Here is a 19,908-nt window from a genome sequence, read left to right on the forward strand (position 1 = left end):
ACTCTGAAGAAAACGTTGAACAACAGGGGCCCATAAAATTAAAATCACACAGCAAAATCACAGCTACTTGCAAGCCCTTTCTCTTCTTTGGGACTTCATCACAAATCTGTCTGATCTAGGTTCATTAAGTTTATTTTTTCACTCCCAAGATGGTAAGATATGATCGAACACTAAAATTTCACATAAACATCTTTGATTATAGCTTTCAAGCCTCAAGACATCCAGCCTTGCCTTTCATGCAAACCTAGGCATGGTAATATCTTGAGATTAAAAAGAAATATTTCTGAGCATGCTAATCTATTGAAATCTTAGGAAGAGCGGGAAATTAAAACTGTGCAGTTCTAGATACAATTTTACTATCTTAAATGCATAGACCATGCACACTGGAAAAGCAACTGTCTCAGTCGTGGTGATCTCTATTTTCTTGGCTCCTTAACTCACCATCATGAACAATAAATTCAGAAAACTATCAGTAGGATCTCAGAGAATGCAAACTTGCCATCAGGGGAATTTTATCTACCTATTTTGGCAAAGCTAAAAGAAATACACTTTTTCTAAATATATTTGCACAGCTTCCAGAAATTGCCACGGTGATAAGTGCTATTAAATGGGTCGTGTGAGAAGTTTAAAGCTTGACCACCACCTGCTCAGCTGAGCAAGGTCAGCAAAGCCAAGCCAAAACCCAGCTCCCCACCTATCAACCTGAATCTGTCTGTTGCTCAAAGACCTGTTTCCACTCAAGACGAAGATACCTCTTGCCTTCAGCTTTCTGGGCTTTGGTGCCCAGATTCACATGCAATGAGCAGAATCTCTTTCCAGACATGTTATTTTCTGGCATCAAGCATCTCTCTGCCTTCCCTGTTCCATCAGTACTCCCACCCTGACTTACCCCTGTCATACCAAAAAATTACACACATTCTCACACCTAGATGCCTGCTGGATTGATACAGCATGAATAAAGTCATATAAGGCTCATGTGGCTCTCTGCTAATAATTCGGCATCTGTAGGTACGCTCTTTTAAAAGCTCCTTTTAATGTAATGCCTGGTTGAGTGGATTCAGTGTCTGGAGTCGTGTTTTCCCTCAGAAGCAGAGCTCCAGGCAAGTCTCAAGGCACAGGCAGAGTTGATTGCTTCATGCCAGAGCGTGTTAGGTGTGCAGCTGGGAGATGCTGGTGACTGTGCCAGCTCTAAATGCTGCTGCTGCTCCATAGCTGCCACTGTCCTCACCCTCTCCAGGGCAGGTTACTGCAGCCCATGCAAAGGCTGCTGACGCTGCCCTGAAGAGAAGATGGAAGGCTTTCCTACAGTCATTTCTGCAGCTCTGCTGAGCTTCTTCACTCCTACCCAAGACAACATCTGCATGGGCAAAATGTTTTTTTGCATGCAAAGAGCCACCAGTGTAGAGCTCTGTGCACCTCCAAATCTGCATGTGCTGCAAGTGGCTTATTCATTTTCCAAGTGAAAAGCGTGCAGCTGCAGCCCTGAGTTCTGCACAGCCTCTGTGCCTCAGCACTGAGCATCCACACAGCATCTGCCTGGCTCCTCAGGTACTGTGTCTGCAAGCTTGAACCCATCTGCAGGGGCAGATGTGGAAACAGAAATCCCAGGCTGCCCATCTACCCAAGCAGGGCAGCAGCAACATTCTTCCACTGAAAACACCAAGCACCCGCTCAATGGAAAAAACAGGTAACTAAAAGAGATTTTTCTGCCATGAAAGCACCTGTTGTGCTGTGCTCTGCTGAATTATGTATGTAAGCATAGACCTCCCAAGCCCAGCAACACTGTCCTTGCCATCTCTTGTGGCTCTGCAGTTTGCATAACTATTCCAGCAGTACCTTCTTGTATGCTCCCCAGCAGAATTAATTAATGTTTGCACAGTACTTTGAAGATGAAAGTACTAAGTGACTGCTAAATATCAGGCCAGATTCTCAGCTGGTTTAAAAAATAGCATTTGCAGTGCAGCATCTGGGCCAACAACCCCCCTTGCTCATTAGAGAGACTCTGTAGCAAATGAGGAAAAAAAAAGAATTGAAAAAAAAAAAAAGAAAAAGAAAGCAGAAAAAGAAGAATATATGCAGAAACACAGCACTGAAGTAATAATGTTCATGCCTTTCACAGAGTCCCTTTTTCTGCAGGAGAAGAGTACAAATCTGCAGAGCCACGGCGCTGTTCTCCTTCAAACCTCCTTAAAACTCACCTCTGCTGAGATGCCTACAAATCATTCAGCACTGATTAGCCAGCTGATGTACTGTGACTTCTGCACATTACACTTACCATAACCATCCTGCTCTTAATGCTTGCCCATCCCATCTGTTTACTCAACCTGCTGCTTCTTTCCTATCCTCTGCCTTGAGCATTTGCAGGTTTTTCTTTCTTTTATTTGGAGTCAGGCCTAGCCCAGGGATACACTGACAAAATGTCTTCAGTCTTTTGCAGACTTAATAAGGACATGCAAAAGTCATTCTCAAAGGATTAGTCTCAACAGGTTTAGACCCACTTATTCAGTGTGTTCCTGTATAAAATGGTAGATCATGGAATGCAACCCATGACATTTAAGTCACACAAAAGTTATATATAAGAAGCTGCGTGCTTTTACAAAAGGCATTGTGTTGCTGCAGTTCAAAGGCTAAACTTCCTGCTTATGCTATGGGGTTTTTTTTTGTTTGTTTTTTTTTTTTAAGAGCAGAAATTGCTCTTAAAATTGTAGATATGTGGTCCAAGAAAAAAGAGAGGAAAGGAGGCACCTGCAGACTGCACTTATCCGATGTCGGGACACCACGGCTGATGGGAGGAGCACTTCCACCAGCTGGACACATGCAGGATGAAGCACCAGCAATGAGTAATCTCTGAGGATGAGGCATCAGAGTGAGTCATCTCATTGATCACAAAGGGACCAATACTGCGTGACTTGGACCTGGTCACACCTCTCATCATACCCACACGATCTGGGGGCCAAATCAGGCTCACTTCAAAAAACACAACTCCACTTATTTCAGTGGGAAGTCATGCACACAAAGGGTGTGGGTACTCCTTCCATGGCCTCAGCAGACCTTACATTTTTGACTTGTTCACTAAATCAGCCACATGCACCATTCACAGAGATACAAGGGAGAGCTCTCAAATTTTTTCCCACATGCAACTCACTCAAATGCCTAAAAAAGTGCTTAACTTTTAGGTATTTAAATTAAAATATTACACCAAAAATAAGCTTCCATGCTGTGAGATTCCAGCGAGTGCTACAAATCGCAAGGACACTACCTTTGTAAGAATGTAGGATTTTTTTTAAAAAAAGGTAAAACTAAAGAGAAACTGGGGCCATCAGCCTCAAGCTTTTCTTCTGTACTCCCTTGGTGCAGCAGTACTGATCAAAACCCGAGAGGAGAGGAGAGGATGCCCCTACCCACCCAAAACCAGGGAGGCTGCCCATGTACACACTTGGCCAGTAGCAGACACTCAAAGATCCATCCACGTGAGTTAACTTCCAAGCCTTGTGCCTTGGGCAAAGCTGGATATTATTCCATCTGGTTGCAGATCTCTCTTTCCCAAGTCTGCTTCATGCTTCTGCTGTCTAAATGAAGCCTCTCTCCACTGAGAAACATTCCTTCTTGCCTCTTCAGCATGGCTTAGGCTAAGGCTCTGCACTCATAGCCCTAATCTCCAGAGAGCTGGGATGAGATTTTCAAAAGCACTTAGTGTTGACCTACCTCTGCTCCAAATCAGTCTCATCATATTAGGTTAACTATATTTATAAAGTTTGGCCATGTATATTTTGTAATAATAAATTTACCCCAAAGAAATGCTGCTGCTTTAATACAAGATTACAAGACCTGCAACTATATTTATGCATCTCAGTAAAGAATCTGATTTTTCAGTTTCAGATCTGTGGAATTATTTTGGAGCACGTTGAATATTTATCACTGGCAGAACAGAGGTCAATGCAATTATGTCCCCTCTAAATTGAGTGCTAAAGAAGTACTGCACTGGAGACCTTAAGGCTCAAAACTCCAAAACTAATGCTTAAAATTTATAAAGATCTCAAGCCAGCCAGAATGCACTTTTTTTTTAGCATACATGAGTGGTGCTGAACAACGAAGATCTAAATACCAATACAGGACTTTATCTTTCACCTTCTCCTACTCTTTTTCTCTTTTCTTTTTTTTTCCCAAAGAATTGCCAGGCAGTGAGTGTGTCTAAATGGTACAAGAAGTGACTGTCAGCTGTCACCAGATTTTTTCCAACACACAAACACTGGAGAGCCATTTCTCAACTTAGTCCATATGGTGCCTTCAGAAAGACGAAAGACCAGAGTAATAGTTGAGGAGTTTTGGCCATGAAGCTCATACAGTGTAGGACTAAATGTACTCTTACAGATGAGATGTTTTTGGGTTTGTTTTTAATTAGTATGTGGAACTATCATCTGCTGCATTTTCTCTTTTGATATATATATTTTTTAACCGAATCCATAATTGGTCTATCTAAATGATTGACAGCAAAGGTGAAGGAACAGTCTGTTAGTCTTGACTGCTAGAGTAATGAATAGAGAAACTGACATGTTAAATTTCTTCACCTCCAACTGGAATTATAAATTATAGACTTCTTTTACATTATCATAATACCAAGTTCATCTTAAAAATAGAATGATTCCTTGGGGGTGTATTTATAGTGAAAAAATACATATCTAATGCTGTACTTAGCATATCATCATACTTTAATAAAATTGGATTGATTGTTCCAATTTTGTTCTTATTTTTGGAAATTAAAAAGCAGAATCAGATCATCTTACATTTTTTTACAAGATCCATCGTTTTGCTCCTGCAGGACATTCTAAAATTTTCAAAAGCTCTTTTTAATTTAACATATCCTTCTGCTCTCCCTACAGCTACTTGGCACATTGCATCTTCCTAGTTTGGCCAAGGGCCACTTATCTGAGTCTGTACAAACTTTTCAGGGAGTGGAACCGAGATCTGAAGAAGTCTGTGGAAATAAAGTTTCTACCCCATAAAACCCCCTTAATTCAGCCTTCATCCCTAAGCAAACAACTTCTGCGAAACAAATCATTGTGTCCAAATGAATCAGTTTGTGTGAAAGCAAACACAGCCCATCAATAAAAGCAAAGCAATAAACCACAGGGAAATGTCTCCAAGCCAGACACAGCACATGTAGACTCTCCAGTGTACTTTGCATGAGAGGCAGGGGAGAGAGCTCTTTAAACATCTGTCTAAATTAGACTGAAGTTCAAATCGTGCTGGTACAAAATCTCAGTGCCCAGCTCCTAATGCTTTAACTGCCTTCTGCAGAGAAGACAAAGATGATCTTCACTGCAGGATGGCAAGAGGAGGGGGTAGATACAGTCACTCAGGCCCCAAGTCCTGTCCTCCACCCCATAGGAGGCCCATGCAATAAAACTCTCAATCTGCCCCAGACTCTTGACAGCATCTATGGTAGAGATAAAATCACATCAGAGCAGGGGCAGAGGGAGACATCTTGGCCACAGTTCTTTCTGTTCACTTGAGTTTTCTATCCTTTAATGTATACAGCCCTGTTGGTAATGCTGCTTCCTACTGACATTTCTTCCTTCCACAGGAAAAAATCAGCCTCAAGTAATCTGCATGATGAATTCCCCTTCAGCTCTCATAAGTGCTGCCTGCCGTCAATTATATTGGTGTGCCTTGAACTTATAAAATATTTTCAATTTGCAGAACAGTTTTGACATGGGGAGAGAGGAAGGGACAGTGAAGAACAATACGCTTCAAATAAAATTTGGCACCATTCAGGATTTCTTCCACCTCAGAAAAAAAATCCTCTAAGACACAAATAAATGTATCTTATTAAGTTAGCAGGATATCTTCTCCTAATAGTGCAATTAGCTTTCATAGGAGATAGGCCCATGTACTGTCTTGAGAATAGACTCTCAGGCACATATAACCATGTAATATCAGGCACACTTCTCTCAAATTAAGGGAAGCATTTGTCATTTCCAGTGCTGACACTGAAAAAGCAGTGTCTTAAATGCTGTATTAGCACAGACTCCCAAGGGACCTCCTGAGCAGTGCCTTTCAAGGAGCAAAGCCCAGCGCTGACTCCTGCAATTCCCTTTTCCCTGCCTGAAGGAGAAGCACTGCTGGGGAGCATCCTTTGCACAGGAGGAGGCAGCAAGATCCACAACATTGCAATGAGCTTGTTAACAAGTCATGGCTAAGACATCTGAAAGACTTTTGAGACTTTACCTCCTGCAACCACGTCAGGAGCCTCTGCAGCAGTCCTTTCCCATCCTGAACTCTGACAGACATTCAGAGCTCATTCCCTCACTCTATTGCTGTGCTCAGTACAATGGGCACAGACATACTCTGTGCATCACCTACCACTCTGCACATCAGGTAAAAACAACTTTGTTTTACTTCAATTGCTGCAGGCTTGGTAAATTGTAGTTCTTAACCACCATTAGTCTGTTCCCCATCATTTAACATGAGTATCTGCCATCTCCAAACAGATTTCACTGACTATTGTATTAATATCCTTTATTCAGCAAGTGGGGAAGAAAAGGTACTATGTTGGTAACTGTTCTATGTTTGCCACCAGGTACATGATGGAAATGTGTCCAGGAAATGCTTACTTGCCCAGTATCACCCATGGGTAAGTGCAGACACTCTCCAGCTGCAAAGAGCCACTAGAAAAAACTGCAACAAAACCAAAGCCACTATTGCATGCTTACAATTAGTATGAAGCTGTTTTGGTGGTATCAGCACAGGCTCAAATGCCTGATCCTTCCCGCTCCACAAACACTATGCAGTGACAAAATCTGCTCTAATACCAGGATGGCAGCAGTTATGTTTGCCCTTGGCCATTTCTGTAACCCAAAGAGAAGCAGCACTTCCAGAGCACGACGTGCATTGCAGATGGGCAAAATCACCTTCTGAGGGTGTTCATGTCTGTCAACCAACCAGGACAAGGCTCTTCATGCAGTTATCCTGGCAGAGATACATCCTCACCCAGCTGGAACCCATCGGTGATTCCCCTGGGCTAGGCTCCAGGTGGGGGACAGGAAGACAGCAGTAACAGCACTCTGAGCTGCTTTCCAGCTTCTCTTCAGCCTACACTGTTTAATATCTGGAACATCTAATAATTATTATTAATTGCACTCAACAGCAAACTGTAAAATAAATGTGAGGAATGCACAAATAAACTCTGGCACACCTACAGCTTAGACCCTGCTCTTCACTTGGTTTCAGCATTACCATGCAAAGTTTGAAATATCTGTTATAGACGTACTACAACCAAGCTTTGCAAAATCCATCAACCTGCAAGCCTTGGTAACAAAACCAGCTGAAGAGATGTAAGCAGCAATCTGAGAAGATACTCCCCAGGAATTAGATTTTGTAAACAAACATTTCAGCTAATTGCTTCCTTGTTCTCAGTGCAATGAAGGCCCCATTTAGCCAAAGCATTTGTCTACAGAGCTTAGTTTCTTCCATCTAATGAACGTTGATCTTGTCTTAGCTTCGGCTGGTATATCATCAGAATCAACATGAAATGCTAATGGAGAGAGATGCTTAATATCATTTCAAGTGTTTAAGTTACAACTGCAGCTATTAAGGCAAATCCATTTTACCTGTTCCTCCTCAGGCTCCCAGTGAGACAGATTTAAAAGTTTCCATGGGGAGAAGTGATTCATAATGGCTACACAGATGAGAGAAAAAGCCTTTCACCATTAATTACAGCCAGCGTTTTCCAAACCCAAGCTGGTCATTTCGCCGGCACAACACATAATTAGCAAGGCTCATTTTATTTCGTTGCCTTCATAAATTAGTTCACTTTTTAAAAAGCAAGGTGGTTGCCTCCAGCAGCAGGGATAACCACGCCAACCAGACAGAAAAATAAGGCTTTGTCATCCACTTGTAGTCCATGGCAGAAAAATCCAGTGGGTCCCCCGGTTTTCACTCCCCTTACTGGCTCAATGCAGGAATCAGTGTTGCTCCCTGTGGCATCCCAAACAGGAGACTCTGAGGTGCACTCATTTAAGACAATCAGGGATGGCCCTGTAAATGTAGTTATTGGCAGTGAGAGAACCTTCCTCTATTTCAGCTTTCCAGCTGCTCAAAGTGCAGGACCTGCAATAGCCAGAGCAGTGAGGAAGAAAGGATGCTTCCTGATCCTCCACATGAAGAGGAACTGCACTGGGTCCAGCCCCAGTGGCATCCAAGGCATCTTCACAGAGTGTGCTCTGGAGACATCACAGTCATAGAAGCAGGGGATGATGATGTGTAAGAGATGCTGGACTCACCCACCCACACAGAGAATGTTCTCAGACACCACCTGCATTTTAAAGCAGGACTGTTTCTTTCTTTGCTCAGGCTGCCCCTCAACCTCTTTGAGGAGCACCATCTCCACAGCAGAGGCTTCTGGAGGATGCACCTGCCAAGATCCCAGTTTTGAACAAGGCACCCAGAATATTGGTCAGAGCGCCTGGTGCCCGCTAGGCAGAGCATGCTTCTGGAAGCTATTGTTGAAAATACTACAGTTATCCTCATGCAGATTTTAAAAGGCCACTATTTATGCATGTAAATTCTGAAGGGCATTAGCAGCATCACTGACACACGATGACAGCCGGCCCAGCTTTGGGAAGGGAATAAGCAGCAGCAACTGCCTGAATAATTGATGTGCTTTTACTCTGCCCCATGGCCAAGTTATTACATTGCTCACTCTCTTCAACTGCCTGTGGTTTCTAAATTAATTAGAAATCTTAATGTCATGGCCAGCCAGTTAAAAAAAAAAAAAAAAGACACAGAGAACAAAAGAAGAGAGCGCTTCTCATGCCCTTGAGCCTTGGGATTTCTTCCTTGGTCTGGCCACGCAGGAAGCAAAAGCACAGTCTCAATTTCTGCAGCTTTGGACTCTGCTCACTGATGCTAACAGCAGCACAGCATTAAATCCACTCCATCTGCAAAAAGCCCCACTGCATGGGGGTGAACATCCCCATCAAGGTCACTACCTCTCTAAGATGGGGCAAAGCCTTTCCTAGGGGCTGACTCATGTGCAGAGCAGCTCCTGGGTCTTCTGCAATGAAATATATCTGATACATCCCTAGCCCAGCCATTGCAACCAAGTGCCATGCAGCACCAAATAAAAAGACACTACTGCAGTCTGGAGGAATAAAAGAGCTCATGGCTGTTCTGCTCACACAGCTGACAGAGCTAAATGACTCTGTGGGATCCCGTTCAAGGGACGAAAAAAAAAATTGTGTGTGACTACCTGACCTCACAAAAGAGGAGAACAAAAACAACAATGTGAGTGGCCATTTTTTTGCTGCATATATACCCTTACCTACTTACAATATTGCTTATGTGAAACTTTAAAACAACACCGATAGCTTTCAAGAAACCCAGTGGGAATAATTCCCATGTTTGAGCCACATTGCAATAGCGTGGGTAGCTGTATTTCAAGGCCTTGGGAAGCACGTAGCCATGATGAATGTGGGCATGTTTTTAATCTCTTACTTGCAAAAGAGAAATACTGCTTTTTTCAAAAATCTCTTTACAACTGTCCCAAAAGCATAAATAAACATAAATGACTGAACTTATAGAGATAATTTTAAATTGCATGGGTAACTTAGACTAATATTTCACCCTCTTATAAAAGAGCAGTGAAATACCAGTGAGACTCAACAGTATGGCAGTCTTCCTCTTTGCCAACACGTTGTGGCATACTGTAATCTGCACCACCTTTCCATTATTCCCCTTGGAAAACTCATTATTTTAAAGAAATCCAATTTTTCAACCTTTCTTTTTGACATGGATAAACAGATTTATACTCGGAGCATTGAACTGTCTGACTCCCAGCAAAGTTATCCTCCATCTCCTAGAAATGTCAAGTGCCCAAACAGGACAGTCCCAGAAGAGAGAAATGAGCTGGTAAGGGTGACAGAAAGCATAACAGAGGTTTAAATGACACTAAAAATCCAAATGGAAGTATCCAACAAAATTAATCCCATTTGTTCGCATGTGGAAGTTATTTCTAAACAATTTGACCCCAAATACAGGACAATGTAGTTCTCCAAAAGTTTAATGCACTTTGACCAAGCATTTACTTGCTCCAAGAGCTTCTTCTTCTGTCTGCTCTTCTTCCTCTGCTGTCCTAATTTTGCACTCAACTGATGCATGCAGAGACCACCACAGGAAAAACACACAAGGTTCCACACAAGTTGCAAATTTAGGCCCTTGAAGTGTTTTTCAACATGCTTCTTGAGACTACACTTCTATTTGTAGGGTGGAAAGATGGACTTTCAGAAAATGGTAATGCTGATACATGGTGAAAGCAGAATTGTTCCACCCTATCATTTGTCTGCGTTTCTCATCTTGGCTTCATACTGCCTGAAAAATGCACGTGCTAATTATCAGCAGTATGGCACTGCAGATGTAGTGAACACAAGATGTCACTCACATGCATTTTTCAAACCCAAGCAATGAAATTAAGCATCTTGTAAAAACATGTCATTTGTTCATACAGAAAGCTTCCTGACCCCAGCAACATCTGCTGTGTTCCTCTCTTCATATCCATGTTTTTAAGTCTCACTAGGCTTGCTTTGCTATACTTGGATTTACAGACCTTCACATTATATATTTATTTTGTTCTTCATACTTATATCTACTGATACAGTTTTTACTTTAAAGTCATTATATTAATTACAACAAAAACTTACTGAAAGGCTCAGCTTATGTAGATTCCTCAGCTTAGCCCCAGTAAGAATTATGCCCAACACAGACTTTAAGGCAGAGGTGAGCTCCTGGTCCCTCTTCTGGATCACCACACAGCTGAAGGAATGTACCAGCTGAACCAGGGCCACCACTCTTCAGCATGGCCATGCCTGCCTTGCCCAAGTTTTCCTCCAAGGAGGAAAGAGTGCAAAACCACTCAGGGCCCTGTATGGGTGCTCACCTCTCAGCCTTGGAAAGAAGGTAGAAGAAAATACAGGAGATGGCAGCAGTACGGAGCAGCACAGCTCTACTCACTGCTTTTTGGAGCCTCTTTCAAGATGCAGCCCCTGGCAAAGTGTCTCATGAAAGTTTGATGAACAGCATTTTGTTTAACACCAGCAACTGAGCCACAGCCCTGCCGAGCTGAGTTGCACCAACAAAATGTCACGACCCAGGAGGATGGAGAAACTCGATTGCAAGAGGCAGGCTTGCAGGCAGCAGAGGAGCTCACAACCTCTGGAGCAGGGTGCACCACCCCACAAGCCACTCTCGGTCACTGAAACACGAGGAGGCTGCTGTAACACTGATCATCACTGAGCCTCCTCCGACACTTGCCCAGCAGGCTGCAAGGCTCCACCAGGCAGTCCTGCAAACACAGCCAAGCCTGCAGCCCTTTTCCCATTAGCACATGTATGCCTTGATACCTCTTTTCCCCCCTTTTACCCTTTTCACTTCTATATGTACTGAAAATATTCACAGTATGCTCTTCCCTACCATTTGCTTCAGCATTTTCATGCTCTGCTGCTTTTGTTCCCCTGTTCCCTTTACGTAAAGGAATATTCTCATGAAACAACTGCGCCTACATAACTGAAAATACACAAAACCCATATGCAGACACAGTGCTGGAGGCTCATGCAACGTGATCAGGTCTAAATATTTTAGCACAGCAAACAAATGAGGCTCGACTGTATGGTCCAGTAATTACCTTTTCTTGTTCTTCAGGTTCGAGAAATCCACACGTTATTTTTTGCAGAGTACTGCATTCAACATTTCTGGAAACAAAGAGAAAAAGAAAACAATTTTAAAATTTATACTGGGCTCTGGGGACATATCAGGCACTCATGAACTTTCTGCTGTGCATTTACCAGAGGATAGAGCAATGAACAACTGATTTTGGTCAGCAGAACTGATTTTTGAAAAGTAAGAATTTTTAATGTCTATGAAGTAGAAGTCTGCATGGGAAAACAGTAGTAACACATACAAAACAATGGTCAGAGGAAAAATCAGTGGACAGTACCACTGCCAATAATTAAAAAAACCTTAGAGATTCAAATAGATATCCAACACACATGCAGGTATGTGAGTATCTCTTCACACAGCAGGCTCCAATGTGATCTGGAGAAACTATTGTTAAAACAGACAATTTCTCAGAGTTTTTTAGAGGTCATTGCACCAGAATAGAAAACACCTAGTCTGAAAAGAAGTTAAAATAAATTATGATTGCAAGGATTCTACTTCCTTTTCCTTGGCAGCTACAACTTAAAATTTCTCTGTCCCTTTACATCTTCAGTATTTTCTTCTAATTACAGTGTTAGATGCTAAATATAACATTAATTGGCAAAACAATGAAATGGATGGATCCAGGTCAGCCTCCTGGAAGTGTTGGTTTTATAAGGATTAATTACACATGAAAAATTGCTCCTCACAGTCGGGATTGCCACAAATGAAACTTCAGTGAGAATCAGTCTTGTCAGAGCTGGATGGCACAGGACCCCAGGACCTTATCCCAACTCAGTGAAACAATTAGAAAATATAATTAAAAACCCACGCAAGGGAAACAGCAATGAGTCCTGCCTGCATTTTGCTTCCAACATCAACTACAAACCCAGCTCATTTCCTGCAACCTGTAGGGGAGGACACAGGTCATGTTATTTGAAAGAAGTATATTGAAATGAAAAAAACATTAAAGGCTGATTAAAAAAGGACCCAGTGTTAAACTGGGGCCAATTGTTCCAGTTAAGCAGTGAGTCGCCAAGCCTTTCCCAACCAGGGCTCTAGCACAGCTTTCACTCTGCTGCCATGGTTCCACTCCCTGGACCACCCTACACCTTCAAAAATTTCAGACCAAAACAAATGGTCCTGAGGCTCCAGTTTCACATCTGAGCCAATCCAGAATGGTCTTGCTTTAATTTTCACTGACAGAAAAAGAAAGTTGCGCCCCAGCTCTAAGCACTCCTCAGCAGATCCTCCCCTGAGAGCATGAGAAGAACAAGGCCGAGGCATTGGTCCCTAACGCATAATTCATCTTATTTATGTACTGAAGGAGCAATTGCTTGCATTCAGTAACCTTGGAAGTCAGACAAGTAAATTAAAACCTAAAACAAGGCTTGAGAGTCCAGCATGCATGCTGCTTTTTGAGTGATTTCTCTATAATAGGCAAGTATGGATGCTCTGGAAGAAAAAGAGACCTATTCCAGCTTGACTGTCAGCAAAATTGCCTCTGTAAGCAATAAACAGGCTTTGGATCATCTAGGAAATTTACAGGCAAACTCGGGGTAAGGCCAGTTATTATTCCTTACTGTACAAATGAAAAAGTATCTAGATGTACAGACTATACCCATTTTTAGCCTTGGATTTTGACCAAATATATACAGTTTCAGTAGTGTAGAGCAGACCAGGCAACACCTCATAAGGACATCCATATACTTTATTTCCAGGAAAAATGCAATTTGTTTAGACTACTCTACTTGTGCTTTATAGCAAAACCTTTACCTGGTTCCAAGAGGCTTTTGGAGAATAATTCTCATTTGATGGCAGCAGTACAGAGCAGACAAATTTGCCTGGTTTGAAGAAGTTAATGTTTGTTACCCTATTGCCTTGCAATGGCTTTTAAAATAAAATTAAAACAAGATCTTTGTTTCATTTATGATACCCCACATTTCACTTCTGCTTGAAGCATAAAGGACTAGAGATAACACAACATACTGTGGTTTATGGCTCTTCTGTGTAACTTCAGGATTCAGCACATGCTCTTCTCCCAGCTCACCTTTATTTTATCATAATGTGAGTGTACTGACTGGTAAATTTTTCTTGCCTTTCCTTCCCAAATGCCAAATGTGTAACCTTGAGTTGGCCTCTGTCACATGCATATTTCTATGCAGATTTCAAGTGCAGACTGGGGAATTCTTGTTCGTATTAAAATAGGAAGGGAACCATACAGGGATTCCTGCAAGAGCAAAGATCTTGCAAAATACTTGTTCAAGAGTCGACGCTCACTGGCAGTGGTGCACTGCAGGAACTACAGGGATTTGGCATCAGCCCTAAAACAGAGAATAAACACACTAAAGAAAGAGGCATTGCTCTACCTCTGACTCCTACTAATACTCAGAGCAGTGGAGCTCCTGCCCTTTAAGCTCCTGCAAGGGAACCTTGGTTTGATCCTCTTCTACTGCTCCCCACATCTCTTGACTAACCTGCTTGCCCTCAAACCTACAGTGCTTCTCAGAAAGCATTTGCTGCTTCTTCCCCAGCTCTCCCCTGGTCATACTCCACCTGGACAATTTGGAAAGTGGTCTCATAGGCTGCTAAGGAGAGGGGAAATCACCTCTCTCCCTTGCTTCATCCCCTATTGCCCTGAAGCTCTACCTTCCAAGTTTACTGCTAAATGAATAATGGAGATACTGCAACATAGCCCACTTTTACTAACTTGATGGTGGTGTTGTTTTGGCTAAATATTTCTAAATTCTCTGCTATGGTGAATAATGCAGAGGACAAGGGCACATTGCTCTTCTGTATCACAAGATGACACAAGAAGGGTAATTAATCTGCAAACTGGCATGCTGCTGAACCTCCATCCTAAACCAGAAGCTGCTAATAAGGAGAGCAATGAAAAACACTATTTTGGCAACAGCAAAGACTACAAGGAGAATCCATCAAGACGGAATGGCTCACCCTCAAGGATCTGTCTTCACTGCAAAAAGCCAAGCAGCCCAATTTCTGTTGTAAATGCTCACAACAGAGGGACCCACAAAAAAGAATATGAAATTTTAGGCAACCAGTAGGAGGCTTCTGAAAAAGCCTTGTTTGCTAAAATGTACCAAGCATCTCGCTTCTGGCTGTACAGAAGCAGAGGAGTGAGCACCCAGCTTCATGCTTTTGGGGATGAAAACCCGCATGGAGCAGCACTGCCTTGCTCCCGGGCATCAGCATCTTTGCATCAGCCCAAGGAAACCCAATCAGCAGCTTTCACCCACGGTGACTTAATTAACAGGCACCCTACAGATTTCTCCAAATCCTCCACACTGACACCCTCCATTACCAAGCTCTTTTGATGAAAGTGATTAAAGCTAACAATTATAATTTCTTTTAGAGATGCCCCTAGAGGCTTTGGCGAGGCTCAGGCTTCATTGTTCACAGAACACAGTGCAAAGAAATCTCTCTCCTGAAGAGCTCATCCTCCACAAAGACAAGGCAATCAAGGAATAGCTGAAAGAAAGGCAAGGAGACAAAAAATTTTTGCTCAAGGTCAAAAAGCAGGCCCCTGACAGAGCTAGAACAAAACCCACCTCCTCTGGAGTACTCACGAGGCCATGCTGACTCTCCAATACTAAGCTGATCAACTGATAGTCTTTACTTATCAAGTGTCAAGAGCAGGTGAAGTAGTTCAGTGTTACTTGCTGTTCTGCTTTTGATCGTATCTTTTTGAGGTGGCTCTCCAAGCAAAGCTAACCATGACAGTGAAAGGGTTACCTCCCCTTCACGTTCCAAAGAAATGCTTCCAATACTTTTTCATGCAGATTACTGACAAATCAATCCCCCTCCAATTTTTTATTCTTCCATCAATGCTCTCAACCAAGAGTGATTGCTCAAGCACCCTTCTCAACCTTGCACTTCCAATTTTTTTTAAAGAATGGTCAATCTCAATATGCATCATTATAATTGCAAATGAATCGTTTCATCTTGCACTCTTCTGTTTTAATGGGATTATGTACCGTCAAATCTCTACAGTAACATTTAAAGTAAAAACGTCCTACATCATTCATGTGTGGTTTAGATATTTAGAACATTAATATGCAATGTGTGCTATTACAAAAGGTTAGATTTCTAACTACCTGGCTCAGTTATGACACCATAAATCTGATGTAATCTTCACTGATTACTAGAAAAATCTTACCAATGCAGTATAACTGTAATTTGATAGAACTTCTTGACATACAATTAATCATCAAGAGAGTGGTTCTGTTGTGCTTTGTACAGGGACAGAACAAAGCACAAGTGTGCAAAGTGAGCGAAGCTTTTAGTCTTTGCTAACAACTTCAGTGCATAAAATATTAAAAGCAATGCTAAACTAATCTCGGGCAAGAAGTGCAGGCAATTCACTACAACTCGTATTACAAATGCCTTTGGTTTACCATTTAAAAAACATTAGAGTCTACCATTATGGTTGTGTATCATAGTGCTGTACATTAACCTCTGTAATTTTCCAACATGGTATATTGCAGTAACACAAATTAGGCTATCTGGCAAAAAAAAAGCTTAAAAAGATGCAATATTTAAAGAGAGCAGACAGGAAAGCTCCTTGCTCCTTCCTGCCAAAGACAGCAGGAGAAAGTCCAGTCCTCTTTTCCTCAAAGCAAATGGTAAAATCCCATTAATTTCCCCTGGAACCGACAGAGCTGCAGCATCTGGGAAAGGATTCAGTCTAAATACATCGCAGACATAACAGATGAATGATTTGGGGGAAAGGGGTCGCCTGCTCTCATTTTAACACTTCTGTGTAACAGGAACAGAGCAGGTCATTTCTGTAAGCTTGAAAATGCTTTGTGAGCTTTCAGTAGGATTTTCCCTTCAGCACTTTTTGCCTTCTGTCTCCATTTTCTTCTTGTTCATACACTTAACAGCTTTAAAATCTGTTGAGTATACAAGATGCTTAAAGCCTACACTTGATTTTTTACTGTTGCAGGACACACATGGATGAAATATTGTTCTCTTTAGGATTAACAGGAAAACATTTACATTTTATGTTTTTTGGAACAATTATGTCTTCTCCACTAAAGAAACAAACTGGAAGCTAAATTTTCACTTTCACATAATATGGAAGTTTTCATAGCAAGATATCTATTTAAGGTACTGAAAAATAATAACAAACTGCTCCTCGTGTTTGCAAATTATTCTAATTTCCATTATGAAATTCATCCACTCAGAAATACATCTAATAACTAAACCAGAAAGATTTCATTTGGTTTTGTTACCATTTTAAAAGATTCATTTTTTCCCTTGATGGGATAAGAGACTTCTAAAAATATGAAAAAGAAGAAGGAAGAGAACACAGCCCAACACCAAGACAGCAACACTCACCCAGGGCATGTTGGAGTCCTGCTTCTTCTGTGCAGGATGCCGAACACACACTCAAACCTTGCTGCTTCCCCTACGAGGCCACTGACTTGCTGCTGTCCTTCCTACAGAACTACTTGGCTCCTTTCCCTCACTCTCCACTTCTAATGCATCTGAAGCTCCATCCAAACCCAAATGCTTCTGTTAAATATATTGAGTTTGAGGAGAGAAAGGTCAGCTTCATTTTGTCTCAGCTGGCTCTAGCTCCCAGCTGTCAGGACCAATGGGTGCAGGGGTTAAGCGAGACTTTTTGAGCCTGTCTTTGAAGCAGAGAGCAGCCATTATTTCAAGCTGGTATCCCTGAGATTTTTTTTTTCCAAGAAATATACTGGTTCCAAGTGGTTTTTGAAGCAAGCAACCAGGCAGCTATGTGAAACCCAGGACTTGATATTGGAAGATCCAGAGAGCTCCCTGCAACAGCAAGGCATTTAATGAGAGAGGAGAGGGGAGCCTGGAGCCCTGCCAAATCTAATCCTGGTTATACGTGCCACAGCTGGATTTCTTCAAGTAGGGGCTATTACACTGGCACACTGCTGACCAAAATCTTCTGTTTCGTGTAAATTCTCTGCAAAGACCTTAGGAGATAAAACTGATTAATCCTAATTAAAATGAAAATCAAGGAAATGACACAGTCTGTTGAATCTACTTGATGAATCAAAAGCTTCCCTCATTTCTATGTTAATTGTCTTTTTACAAATGTGCAGCCCTCTCATACGCACAGAATAATGTTTTCATATTTTTCTTCACTTGGAACATTGCAGTACAGATGTTACAAAGCAACCAGAGAGCTCTTCTGCATTATCAGGCCCCTGCAGAAGTGCCTAGCTGGGTGCTGACTCCTTTCTCAGACTTCTCATGGCTTTAATTAAAAAAAAAAATAAATAATCCCAGCCTGCAGTAGTGCAGCAGCCCAGACACTGAAGGTAGGAAAGGACCAGCACCAGGCAGGACACAGCACCTTCCAGGATGCTGAAAGGTGTGCAAGATGCCCCATTAGCATTGAGCAGGGAATGTACCATAAGTTAAATTCAACCAACACAAACACACAAAATCCCTGCTCTCCATTTGCATGAGTCCGATAACACTTCCACGAAATGTTGCCACTGGAGTTTTTTATCAAAAGCCTGCTTGCACATAACACCGTATCACAGAGAGGACATTTGGGAAAGCAATTAACCTGCAAAGACATTCTTGAAGTGCAGAAATGCAGAACAGACCCTTTCAAGGACAGTTCAACTTAGGATGGGAGTGATTTAAAGAGGAATGAACCGGCACACTGTTAACAGCAGCCAATTAAGAGGTGGAATGCAGAGAAAGGTCTCTATAGATATGTATGTAACACATTAAAGAGATCCACATTCCCTTTGTATCCAGTCAAAATCCCATCTTGCCTAAACCTGTAGGGGGGCAAAACTAACCTAAGTAGTAAAGGCACACTGGACAAAATCCAGAATCGGCTGCATTACTTGCTTAGACACCATTTATTGTGGTTACATTTTATTATACAGTAGTAAAAAATTACAAGGCAACATCCTGTGTTATTTCCCGCTGGGATAAATGATACAGATGTACTATTAAACCTCAAAACCAGCACCAGTCTGCCAGGCTACATTCCATTTGTGTCTTTATAACGTGTCAATAGGCTGACATTTATGCCTTCTGATGGTAAAGCGAATTATGTTATAGACATTTAAATATGCCATAAAATGCACTGCACAAACTTATAACTCTTCCAGTCTTTACCAAAACAACACACACAAATCAAAAATCTCACCAGACACCAGCATCTAAACTTAGGACATATTGGTTTCCTTTTTTTCCATGCTAAATTGATTTTGGTATTGCTGTCAGCCCCAGCTGACACTGGGAAGGCACTCATGAAGGTCTGCCACAATTTGCAGCCCAAGGGCATCCTAAACCATGGAAATGCACCAGAACAGGATGGTCCTATCGGGATCTCACTGCAGGTCACACACTTCATGTCAACTGAGACATTATCTAAGCATGGTCAGTGGTGCTGAGGGTTTGAGGGACATCAAGTTCAATAATTCCAATTTAAAATGAGCTCTCTCTGCTTAGCCACCACCAGCTCCTTTGAAAAAGCCAGCCTGGTGAGAAATCAAGACAAAACACTCATAGATTGGCTATTCAATGTCCTGCTTGTGAGAAGTGTCAAGATGAAAACATGGACACTAGCATACAATGGTATTTTAGGCCCATCATATTCTTGCATTAATGCCATTCACCGAAGATTATTAACTTGTAATGAGGCTCTAAGATATGCAGGTGGCAAAACCAGACTGGGGAAGAAAGAAATTCATCCTTGGGGCTAGATGGTCAAAATTTAAAAGCCCATCCATGGCCAAATTACAGAGGCTGTCTGGGCTAGAAGTAGATTGGAGTAACTGGAAGTGGTGAATGGGGATGCATAAACAGCAAAACACGATGGGTTTGGTCTAAAACCAAAGAAGCCCCGAGGCTGTGGTTGAAGCTTTTTTTGCACATATCAAATCCCTCAATAATATAAAAGATAAGTAGGCAAAAGCAAAAGAGGAGTTTGGAAATATGCAGCCTGGAAAGGCAAGCTGGAAGGAAGGCTGCACGCTCCAGTTACTATCCCTCTAGCAACTGGCATGTGAGGATAAGGAAAAGCTGCAAACATACCAACTCCATAGTATTCTGCAGGGATCACATCTTGAAATGACTGTAATTGGAATAAGGGGTACTGATGCTTCAGGGACTTGCTTTAAAAAACACCCTTAAAAGAAAATTATCATAGAAAACAAGTCTGGGGTATTTTGCCTCTGAGAACATTTAGAGCTT

At 41.9% G+C, this 19,908-nt stretch overlaps 1 protein-coding gene across 13 annotated transcripts in view; it reads right to left on the reverse strand.

Annotated features, from left to right (window-relative positions):
- ADGRL3 (adhesion G protein-coupled receptor L3) overlaps positions 1-19,908 on the reverse strand; it is a 489,715-nt gene that overhangs the window by 389,064 nt on the left and 80,743 nt on the right. For all 13 annotated transcript variants that reach the window (XM_030948024.1, XM_030948015.1, XM_030948022.1 and 10 more), the window contains exon 2: positions 11,678-11,744. The gene's annotated coding sequence lies outside the window, so the exon portion shown is untranslated. The remainder of the gene's footprint in view (positions 1-11,677; positions 11,745-19,908) is intronic.

This window comes from Camarhynchus parvulus, chromosome 4, assembly GCF_901933205.1.
Source record: "Camarhynchus parvulus chromosome 4, STF_HiC, whole genome shotgun sequence".
Classification (NCBI taxonomy): domain Eukaryota; kingdom Metazoa; phylum Chordata; class Aves; order Passeriformes; family Thraupidae; genus Camarhynchus; species Camarhynchus parvulus.